Source organism: Triticum dicoccoides, chromosome 3A, assembly GCF_002162155.2.
Source record: "Triticum dicoccoides isolate Atlit2015 ecotype Zavitan chromosome 3A, WEW_v2.0, whole genome shotgun sequence".
Lineage (NCBI taxonomy): Eukaryota > Viridiplantae > Streptophyta > Magnoliopsida > Poales > Poaceae > Triticum > Triticum dicoccoides.
In genome coordinates, this window is record NC_041384.1 from 408,572,999 (window position 1) to 408,585,183 (window position 12,185).

The following is a 12,185-nucleotide window of genomic DNA, read 5'->3' on the forward strand; positions in this document are numbered from 1 at the left end:
TTTGTTGTAGTTGCGGATGCTTGCAATAGAGGTTAATCATAAGTGGGATGCTTGTTCAAGTACGAACAGCACCCAAGCACCGGTCCACCCACATATCAAATTATCAAAGTATTGAACGCGAATCATATGAACGTGATGAAAACTAGCTTGACGATATTCCCATGTGTCCTCGGGAGCACTTTTCCTATTATAAGAGTTTGTTCCGGCTTGTCCTTTGCTACAAAAGGATTGGGCCACCTCCAGCTTGTCCTTTGCTACAAAAGGATTGGGCCACCCTGCTGCACTTTATTTACTTTTGTTACTTGTTGCTCGTTACAATTTATCCTATCACAAAACTATCGGTTACCACTTATTTCAGTACTTGCAGAGAATACCTTGCTAAAAACCGCTTATCATTTCCTTCTGCTCCTCGTTGGGTTCGACACTCTTACTTAGCGAAAGGACTACGATATATCCCCTATACTTGTGGGTCATCACATACCCATCATAACCATGGAGGCCATTCTCACAATGGAGGAAGTTCACATAACCACAGTGGTCCTAAGAATGGAAACGGGAATGGAGGAAACAACAGTCAGAGCCGTTCCAACCCGGCAACACCCGCCAAGAAAGATTTGAGCCATGTTACCTGTTTCAAGTGCGAGAAGACTAGACACTACGCCAATGATTGTTCCGAGTTAAAGAATGGTAATGGAAATGGAAGCTCTGGAAAGAAGCCCAACCCTTTCACCAGAGGGCAGGTGAACCACATCAACATGGACGAAGTTGAAGAGCAGCCCGATGTAGTTATTGGTAAGTTTTCGATTAAGTCATTTACAGCTATTGTCCCTTTTGACACCGTTGCATCGCATTCATACATATCAAGGGGATTTGTGGATAAGTTTAAGTTGCCCACTGTAGCCCTTAAGACACCTATGTTAGTAAGCTCACCTGGAGCGGAGTATAAGGCTAGCAGAGGGTGTTTTCAGTTGCCATTAACCATAGGTAGGCTTGTTTTCCCCTCAGACCTAATAATTTTGGAGTCACAAGGATTGGATGTGATACTAGGCATGGATTGGCTATCGATGTATGGAGGAAATATCGATTGTTCTAGTAAGTCAATTCTCCTCACCACCCAGAGGGTAAAAGGATCAAGTATGTGGCTAGGCATGCACCAAGGAGGACTCAAGTGAATTCACTTTCGGGAGTTGTTCAGGAGGAAGTGCCAGTTGTGAAGGATTATCCCGACGTATTCCCGGAGGAACTACCAGGCATGCCACCAGATCGAGATATAGAATTTTTGATAGGGTTGTTACCAAGCACCGGACCAATATCGAAGAGACTGTATCGGATGCCCGGAAATTATCTGGAGGAAATTAAGAAACATATTAAGGAGTTATTGGAGAAAGGTTATATTCGACCAAGTTCATCACCGTGGGGAGCCCCAGTGCTCTTAGTTGAGAAGAAGGATGGATCTTTGAGAATGGTTGTGGATTACCGTGCGCTGAATGAGGTGACGATCAAGAACAAATACCCACTACCGATGATCAATGATTTGTTTGACCAGCTGCAGGGAGCTAAAGTATTCTCGAAGATCGATCTTCGATCAGGATACCACCAGCTGAAGATCCGAGAACATGATATACCTAGGACAACTTTTACCACAAGGTACGGGCTATATGAGTACACTGTCATGTCTTTTGTTTTGACTAACGCCCCTGCCTACTTTTTGAGTATGATGAATAAGGTGTTCATGGAGTTCTTGGATAAGTTTGTTGTGGTGTTCATTGATGATATACTGGTGTACTCGAAGAATGAAGAAGAACACAAGGAACATTTGCACTTGGTTCTTGAGAAGCTCAAGGAACATAAGCTATATGGCAAGTTCAGCAAATGTGAGTTTTGGTTGAAGGAAGTTGGATTTTCTTGGACATGTTATATCTGGAGAAGGAATAGCAGTAGACCCTACTAAAGTTCAATCTGTCACAGAGTGGTTGGCACCCACCTCAGTTGGAGAGATACGCAGTTTTCTTGGACTCACAGGATATTACCGGAGATTCATTGAGAATTTTTCCAAGATTGTGAAGCCCATGATGGAGTTATTGAAGAAGGACACCATGTTCAAATGGACCGAAGAATGTGAGGCTAGTTTTCAGGAGTTGAATAAATGTTTAGTTACAGCCCCAGTGCTAATTCTTCCGGATATACGCAAGGACTTCCAAGTATATTGTGATGCTTCTTGCCACGGACTTGGAGGTGTACTTATGCAAGACGGAAGAGTTGTTTCATATGCCTCACGTCAGCTTCGACCTCATGAGTTGAATTATGACACACATGATTTGGAGTTAGCAGCAGTAGTGCATGTGCTCAACACCTGGAGACATTTTCGTATAGGAAACCATTGTGATGTATACACGGATCATAAGACTTTGAAGTACATCTTCATGCAGAACGAGTTGAATCTCAGGCAAAGGAGATGGTTGGAGCTAATAAAGGATTATGATATGAAGCTGCATTATCATCCAGGAAAGGCCAATGTTGTAGTAGACGCTTTGAGCCGCAAGAGTTATGTTAACACTCTCGTGACCGAAGGATTACCGCAAGAGTTAGCTGAAGGTCTTAGAGAACTTCGAATGGAGATAGTTTCAAGAGGTTTTGTTGCAAATTGGAAGTTCATTCCATGTTGTTGGGAAAGATTCGAGAAGCCTAGAAGACTGATAAGGAGATTGCGAAGATAATGGAAAATATGAGTAAAGGAAAAGCCAAAGGTTTTCGTGAGGATGAACATGAAACTTTATGGTTTGAGGATCGTATTATGTGCCAAATAACCCAAAAATCAGGAAATTAATACTTCAGGAGGCCCATGACTCGCCATACTCGATTCACCCAGGAAACACCGATGTATTTGGATTTGAAGGAACATTTCTGGTGGACAGGTATGAAGAAGGATTTTTCTAAGTATGTAGCCGGATGTGACGTATGTCAGAGAGTTAAGGCAGAACACGAGAAACCAACAAGATTACTTCAGCCTATGGCAATACTTGTATGGTAGTGGGATAAGCTTGGCATGGATTTCATCACCGGATTACTGAGGACACGATCAGGTTACGATTCCATTTGGGTAGTAGTAGATCGCTTGACCAAAGTGGCTCATTTTATCCCTGTGAAAACCACTTATACGAGCGCGAAGTGGGCCAAGATATATATGACCAGGATCGTTTGTCTGCACGGAGTTTCAAGGACCATCATATTAGATAGAGGAACACAATTTACCTTGAAGTTTTGGAATCAATTACACCATACTTTGGGTACCAGGCTAGAGTTCAATACAACCTTTCATCCGCAGACAGATGGACAGACCGAGAGAGTCAACCAGATTCTGGAGGACATGTTGAGAGCTTGTGCGCTAGATTACGTTTCTAGTTGGGATGATAATTTTCCTTATGCAGAGTTCTCATATAACAACAGTTACCAGGCTAGTTTGAAGATGGCCCCTTTCGAAGCTTTGTATGGAAGAAGGTGCAGAACACCATTGATGTGGGATGAAGTTGGAGACCGTCAATTGTTCGGACCAGATTTAATCAAAGAGTCTGAAGAGAAGGTTAAGTTGATTTGTGATAGACTGAAGGTAGCTCAATCTAGGCATAAGAGTTATGCTGACACTAAATGCAAGGAGGTAGCCTATCAAGTCGGAGACAGAGCATATCTCCGTGTGTCCCCACTTCGAGGAGTTAAATGATTTGGAGTCAATGGAATGTTAGCCCCAAGATTTGTAGGACCTTATAGAATTTTGGAACGTATGGGAGAACTGGCCTACAAGTTGGAGTTACCCGAAGGATTGCCAGGAGTTCATGATCTGTTTCACATTTCCCAGTTGAAGAAGTGACATGCAGAGATGGCCGATATTCCTCTTAGAGATACAGTGCCCCTGGAAGCAATTCAGTTGGAGAGTGACCTAACCTATGAGGAGAAACCCATCAAGATTCTCGAGTTTGCTAGCCGTGTTACACGCAGCAAGGTCATCAAGTTTTGCAAAGTTCAGTGGAGCCACCATACCGAGGAAGAAGCCACCTGGAAGCGAGAAGAGGACCTACGGAAAAACCACCCACACCTATTTGCTAGCCAACCCAATTCTCGAGGGCGAGATTCATCTTAAGGGGGGTAGGTTTGTAACATCCCAATTTTCAATTTGGATGTTAATCACTAGGTCATCATATGCATTGCTACCTCTTGAGCATTGCGTTGGTTTTCCCTTGAAGAGGAAAGGGTGATGTAGTAAAGTAGCATAAGTATTTCCCTCAGTTTTTGAGAACCAAGGTATCAATCCAGTAGGAGATCACGCTCGAGTCCCACGCACCTACACAAACAAATAAGAACCTCGCAACCAACGCGATAAAGGGGTTGTCAATCCACTCACGGTCACTTATGAGAGTGAGATCTGATAGATATGATAAGATAATATTTTTGGTATTTTTATGATAAAGAGAAATAAAGATGCAAAGTAAAATAAACGGCAATAGAAATAGCTAAGTGTTGGAAGATTAATATGATGGAAGATAGATCCGGGGCCATAGGTTTCACTAGTGGCTTCTCTCAAGAGCATAAGTATTACGGTGGGTAAACGAATTACTGTCGAGCAATTGATAGAATTGAGCATAGTTATGAGAATATCTAGGTATGATCATGTATATAGGCATCACGTCCGTGACAAGTAGACCGAAACGATTCTACATCTACTACTATTACTCCACACATCGACCGCTATCCAGCATGCATCTAGAGTATTAAGTTCATAAGAACATAGTAATGCTTTAAGTAAGATGACATGATGTAGAGGGATAAACTCATGCAATATGATATAAACCGCATCTTTTTATCCTCAATGGCAACAATACAATACGTGCCTTGCTGCCCTTGCTCTCACTTGGAAATGACACCGCAAGATTGAACCCAAAGCTAAGCACTTCTGCAATTGCAAGAAAGATCAATCTAGTAGGCCAAACCAAACTGATAATTCGAAGAGACCTGCCAAGATAACCAATCATACATAAAAGAATTCAGAGGAGATTCAAATATTGTTCATAGATAAACTTGATCATAAACCACAATTCATCGGATCTCGACAAACACACTGCAAAAGAAGATTACATCGAATAGATCTCCAAGAAGATCGAGGAGAACTTTGTATTGAGATCCAAAGAGAGAGAAGAAGCCTTCTAGCTACTAGCTATGGACCCGAAGGTTTGAAGTAAACTACTCACACATCACCGGAGAGGCCATGGAGTTGATGTAGAGGCCCTCCATGATCAATGCCCCCTTCGGCGGAGCTCCGAAAAAGGCCCCAAGCTGGGATCTCTCGGGTATAGAAGGTTGCGGCGGTGGAATTAGGTTTTCGTGGTGCTCCTAGATGTTTGGGGGGTACGTGGATATATATAGGAGGAAGAAGTACGTTGGTGGAGCAACGAGGGGCCCACGAGGGTGGAGGGCGCGCCCCGGGGGTAGACGCGCCCCCTGCCTCGTGGCCTCCTAGATTGTTTCTTGGCGCCCACTCCAAGTCTCCTAGATTACGTTCGTTGAGAAAATCACGTTCCCGAAGGTTTCATTCCGTTTGGACTCCGTTTGATATTCCTTTTCAGCGAAACTGTAAATAGGCAAAAAACAGCAATTTGGGCTGGTCCTCCGGTTAGTAGGTTAGTCCCAAAAATGATATAAAAGTGTAAAATAAAGCCCATTAACATCCAAAATAGATAATATAATAGCATGAAGCAATCAAAAAATATAGATACGTTGGAGACGTATCATGCATCCATATTAGCATTTTTAATTTGGTTTATTTGGACACTTTGATACAAGAGACCTTAAGAAACTCAAGGACCATGTGAGAGAGTTGGAGGTTTTCATATAATTCCATTTTTGAATTTTCAAAAATTGGTAAATTGGATCAAGGTGATTTTTTTATTTGAAATTATTTTTCCAATTATTTCAAAATAAATAAAATAATGAGAGAAGATAATATGACTCCTTCAAAATAGAGGAAATAATGGAAATTTAATTTTGAATAAAAAAATATATTTTTATTTGAATTTTATTTGAGATTTTATTCGGTTAAATTAGGGAAAAATTGCATTTTCAAGAATTGCATTTTAGCCTTGAAAAATGTTCACGTGGTCCTAAATATTAGGAGAGGACCGTAAAAATTATTTTTGGGACTTTAGGATTTTTATTTATTTTATTTTGGATTTTTTTCTCTGCGGCCAAATTATTTTAAAAAATCCTTTTGGACCGAACTGGGCCAAAGGCCCAGCCGGCCCGCTCGCCACCGCCTTCCCCGCCGTAACTACGCCGGACTCCAGCCAGAGTCCGAGCCGGCCACGCCGCCGCCGCCCCTTGCCCAAGTCGGACCCCCCGAGGCCCTTTATATAGCCGCCCCCCTCTCCTCCTCAACCCGCCCCGCAACTTAGACCTCGCTTGTCCTCAAGCGAAAACCGAAATCGAAAAACATGTCCACACGCTTAGAGAGAGAGAGAGAGGTGTCAATAAAAAATAGGGACATAGAAGCATCATGCATATTATTATAACAACAACAAAGTTTAACATAAAACTTTCACATAGAACTTTCATCATATAAATCCTCATGAACAAGTAACAATCCATCACAATATCGAAGTATAAAGTATAAACTCTATTGAAAACCAACAAACTATGTTCTCAATCAACTTTGCAACTACAATTCATCATCTTTTCAGGAAGGGCCATGTATCGGAGCCTTTTGACAAGTCTACACACTCAACCATCATATAGTTTTCTATGATTGCTAACACTCACCGCATACACATGAGTAAAAAGTTTCAACCAGCACATAGAAAGATAGGGGCTTATAGTTTCGCCTCCCAACGTATTCACCTCAAGGGTGATGTCAACAATAATAACTCATGCTCATCCATATCCAACTGGATATATGTGCCTAGATCTTTCCTCACCACATGATGCTTGAAAAAGATAAAATAAAAAGGAATAGGGGAGAATACTTTCACTCTTGCATAAAAGTAAATACATAAAAGTAAAAGATAGGCCCTTCGCGGAGGGAAGCAGAGGTTGTCATGCGCTTTTTGGTTGTATGCTCAGTTTCTTAGTGCAAAAGAATGTCACGTTATATGCCCCTTGTGATAGCAACCTTTATTTTGCAGTCTATCGCTTTTATTATTTTACCATCACAAGTTCGTACAACGCTCAATTTTTTCTTACACTAAATGATCTGACACATTTAGAAGCAATTTTTATTGCCTTATTGCACCGACACAACTTACTTGAAGGATCTTACTCAATCCATAGGTAGGTATGGTGGACTCTCAAAACAAGATTTGGGTTTAGGGGTCTATGACAATATAACTTCTATGTGGATATGAACAAACATAAATCATTACATTGTCTTCCTTGTCCAATGTCAAATTTTTTGGCATATAATATTTTGATGGGGGCTCACAATCATGAAAGATGTCCAAGATAGTGAATTTGCATGCGAATCTTCTCTTCCCTTATTAATTCTTTCATGGATTGCATCATTGACCAATGCTATGTTTGTCAATATCCACTAAATTTTACCACTTATACTTTTCCTTATGTGATGTCATTACTTACCATAAGATTAGCATATGATCTTTTTCATTTATTTTCCTTTCTTTTTATTGAAACATAAAAGTAAAGAAAGCAAAACTCAAACTAAATTTATTATATATCTCGCACACAATTACAAAGATAGGTAGATCACTAAGCAAACACTTGAAAAGAAAGGATCGAACTAAAATTTTATTTAACTAAATCAAAAGATAACTAAAGATCGAAATAAGATAAATAAAGGAAAATATAATGGTGGTGATACGATACCAGGGCACCTCCCCCAAGCTTGGCACAAGCCAAGGGGAGTGGCCGTACCATGAACTCAAGATTCCTTTCGTGGTGAAGAAGAAGGTGGTGGTGATGATGTAGTAGCAAGTTTATCCTCCGGTTTCCATGGTAGTGGCTCACCATCCAAAGAGGAAGAACAAGTCTTGCGATTCCAGCAACTCGCAGCCAAACTCATACCTTTAAACCTAATCTCATATTCAAAAACTTGGTTCTGGAGATCATAGATCTGGTGTCGGGGGCGATGCTGATTCCCGCCAACACCTATGGGGACAGGGCCCCTTTCGGTTCGGTGGGGGGCGGAGAGCGCGCAAAGAGCGGATCGAGGCAGTGCACGCGGGGTGATTTTTTACCCAGCTTCGGGCCGCACGGATGCGTAAAACCCTACTGCTGCTTGTTTGTGTATATTAGATTCTTGCTCAGGAGCGATGGACGCTGCCAGACTAAGCGTGAGAGTGTTCTTCTGAGTTCCCGAAATGCGGAACCCCTTCTACGTTGCCCTTGGGCCTCCTTTTATACTCAAGGGGTCACCGACAGGGGGCAACGCAGACAGGAAGGGTAAAAACGGAAAAAGGATGTGGTAGGTATAGCTACCGCTACTGTGGATACGGTGTACCCTACCTAACTCTGACGGCAGGGGACAAGGGCATTAAATGCCTGTCTGAGTCTCCTAAACAGTGCAAAAGGTGACCGTTAGGAGCGCCACCGTTTGCCACGATGGGCTTCTCTTCATCTCCGCTTGCCACCACGTACCCCTAGCTGCACGGCCTCCCGCCACGTGCGCTCTGGGAGAGTCCCAGAGCGACACGTTAGCAGGTGAGCTGGAGCGCGGGCACGCAGTGGGAGTTTCCCGCGGCAAGCTCCTTGCCGCGGCCGTCGTCTTGTCGCTTCCGGAAGCTTGTTGCTCGCCGGATCTTGCCGGGGCGCAGGGCGTGTCGCGGCAAGCTTTCTTGGTATGTCTTGCGTGGTCTTCCCGGCAAGCTCCTCTTGCCGGGGTCTCGTCTCTTCCCGGTAAGCTCCCCTTGCCGGGGCCTTGGTTGGCCTTCCCGACAAGATCCTCTTGCCGGGGCCTTGGCTTGAGTACTTTGTTCTTGAATGGTCTTTAAGGGGACCACGGAGGGTCCTGGCGGTCACCCGGCAAGCCTTGCCGCGGGGGGGGGGGGCTGCAACTGCCCGTGCACGAGTTCGGGGTAATAGGGTACCCCTACTCTAGTACACCGACAGGAGCCCCCGGGCCTGGGCCATACATGGTGCCGAGCGCTGTTGGGCCAGGCCCAAAACAGTGCACGGGCATACGCGGCCTAGGTCACGCCGAACCTAACTCCGCTCCCACTGCGCACGCCCAGAACGGCACGCGTCAAATGCGGCGTCTTGGGGGAGATCGTGGGAGGCGTGCGTGGGGCTAAGCCTCCCGAGCATGCGTCAGGCCATGATGATGGAGGTGGTTCACGCCCGCCTCCTTAAACGGGGGTAGGTGCGAGGGCGTGGTGTATTTACTGGACGGAGCCGGTGCGTGGTTTTCGGGACGTCCACTCCCCGCGTTTACGGGGTGGAACGATGCCGCCTCATCTGTCGCCTCAGTTCCGAGGAGGAAGATGAAGAAGAGTAAGATTCCCTTGCTTGTTCTTGTAGCTCTTCAACTTGCTGATCTTGTCTTGCATCGGATCTGATCCACCCTGGACTCTCCTTTCCAGGACTCTGGCCCAGAGGGCAGCGAAGAGGGCCAAGGCTCAGGTGGTGGTCATCGAGGACGATCCCACTGCGACGACAGGAGGCGCGTCCGAGACTACTCTGCCGGACCCGGCCATCACTTCGCAGAGCAGCCCCCAGCGCAGCCCCCAGCGTAAGCATATGGTTTACTTTCTGCTTCTGGATGCGTGTGGTTGCTCTTTTCCTCTGTTGACATCTGATCTCTGTTTTGTTCGTGCAGGAGCAGAGCAGCTTGATCAGGAGGGCGTGGTGATCTCCTCCGACTCGTCGTCTGCTTCGACTACGCCGCCAAGGGCGGACTCCCCGGCAAGGGAGCGCCCTCCGCTAAGGGAGGAGCATCCGGCAAGGGAGGAGTCTCCGGCAAGGGACAGTGCTAACGATCCGCCGGTGGTGGAGACCACGACGGCAGATCCTAGCACAGGTAGCCCTTCTTGCCCGAAGCTTTCCTTGTAGTCTTCCGCTGATTTCTCTTCTCAAAAACTTGTTTGATTTTCCCTTCTTCTTTGGTCGTCAGGCCCACCCTCCATGGATCCGATGGAGACCGAGGCGGTTGGCGAAGAAGACGCACGCGGCAATACTGACGATGCCGCGGCCACCAAAGAAGGAGCCGGCGCTAACGTGCCCGCCGGCGAGGAGGCCGCCAAGGCTGCTACCGAGGGAGCTGGCGGGGGATCTGGCGATCGCACTGACGGCCCCGAGGCCGCAGGAGCGTCAAGCGCTGCACCGACCGCCGATCCCTCCGCCGCTGCTGCAGCTTCAGGCTCCGAGGAGCCCCAGCCCGGCGCCTATCTGAAGGCTGGCGAGGGTATCTTCATCAAGCTCCCCTGGGCGTCGAGCTCCAGGTCACCGGTGGAAGGAGAAATTCTGGATGGAGAGGTGCTTGCCTCCACCGGGTTGTCGATCGTCGACGTGCCGGGAAGCAGCGGTGAAGAGCCCGAGGAAGAGCGGCTGCTGCGGAGGCTGCTGGCGCTCTATCGCGCCCGTCAAGTCAAGTTGGAGTCCCGGGAAGCGCTTGCCGCGAGGGCGAGCGTGGACATAGAGAAGCGTGCAGAGGAGCTCCGGGGTCTTCGTCAAGAAACTCTCCGGGCCTTGGCGGAGGAGCGGGAGCAGCTTGCCGAGGAACGGAAGGCCTTCCTTCTCGAGAAGGCCGAAGCTGAAGAACAGCAGCGGCTCACTGGCGATAAGCTGTACGCGCGAGAAGGCGAGCTGACTCAGCGGAAAGTGAACCTCGACAGCCACGAAGAGGAGCTTGCCGCGCGCGAACGGGCACTTGGCGGGACGCTCCAAGAGGCTAAGGATGCGGCTGCGACTGCCGAGGCCGCCAAGAAAGAATTGGAGGCAAAGGTGGCGCAGCTAGAAACTGATCTGAAGGTTGGTGGCGAAGAGCTTGCCGCCCTCAAGCTAGAGCGCGAGAAGGACGCCCTTGCCCACGGTGAGCTGCAGGGCCGACTCGCCGAGAGGGGCAAGGAATTGAGCGCCGCCAAGGGTTCCAACGCCGATCTGACGCTGAAGCTGGCCACCTTGACGGAGACGTTGGACAGCGCCAGGAAACGGGAGGCAGACTTGAAGAAGGACATCGAGGCCAACGAGGCGCTGCTTGCGAGGGCCGCCGAAACCCAGAATCTTCTCAGAGATACTGTGGAACTCTGGACGGAGGGCCTCGTGGACATTGCCGCAGCCATCGAAGAGGAGCTGGTGCAATTGGGGGTGGAAGGCTTCGGATACTCCTCCGACGAGAACCTCCAACCCAGCGCCAAGCTCACTTTGTTCTTCAAAGGCGTGGCGGTGGCGCTCCAGCAACTCCGGGAACGGATCCCGAAGCAGTTGGCCGATGAATCACGCTCGATTTGTGCCGGAGTTCTGGAGAAGGTGCTGGTGAAGGTGGCCTTCCGCAATCCGGGCCTCAACCTCACCAGCGTCCTCAGGAAGCTGCCGGCGGACGCTGATCTTGACGCACTTAAGGCCCTCATAGCACCCATCGTCGACAGGGTGAACGAGGTCAAAAGGGTTGACGGCGATCGCGTAGATTAGGCCGTTCATTTGCTTCTTTTCTTGTCGCTGCCAGTCATGTCATGGGAACACTTTATTAGGGGCGCGACAAGTTATTCTTGTAATATAACTCTATCTTAGGTAAAACATTGATGTGTTACTTCCTTTACTCGACTCTTGGCTTTGTATGGTCCTACCCTACGCTTTTTAGGGAAACTTGTCGGTGTAGGCATTCTTGCCGCGAGCGCCGAGTGCGGAACTTCAGCAGCCTGCTGGCGAGGCCGCTACCGACAAGCAACCTTATCGCAACTAGCTGCAGCTCACTTAAGTTGTTGAGCGGACTCGAAACAAAGTAAGGGCGCTAGCGGCTCACTTAAGTTGCTGAGCGGACTCGAAGCAAAGTAAGGGCGCTAGCAGCTCACTTAAGTCATTGAGCGGACTCGAAACAGAGTAAGGGCGCAACTAGCTGTGAATTGGTTCCTCCACGCACAGGTTTTCCATACAAAGCACGCTCGTTCAAGGAAAATAACTCAAAAACTGATCGCTCAAGCTTTAGCAACTTAGCTTTTCTGTCGTCTGCTTCCTGGCAAGGAGAAACTCCTCTT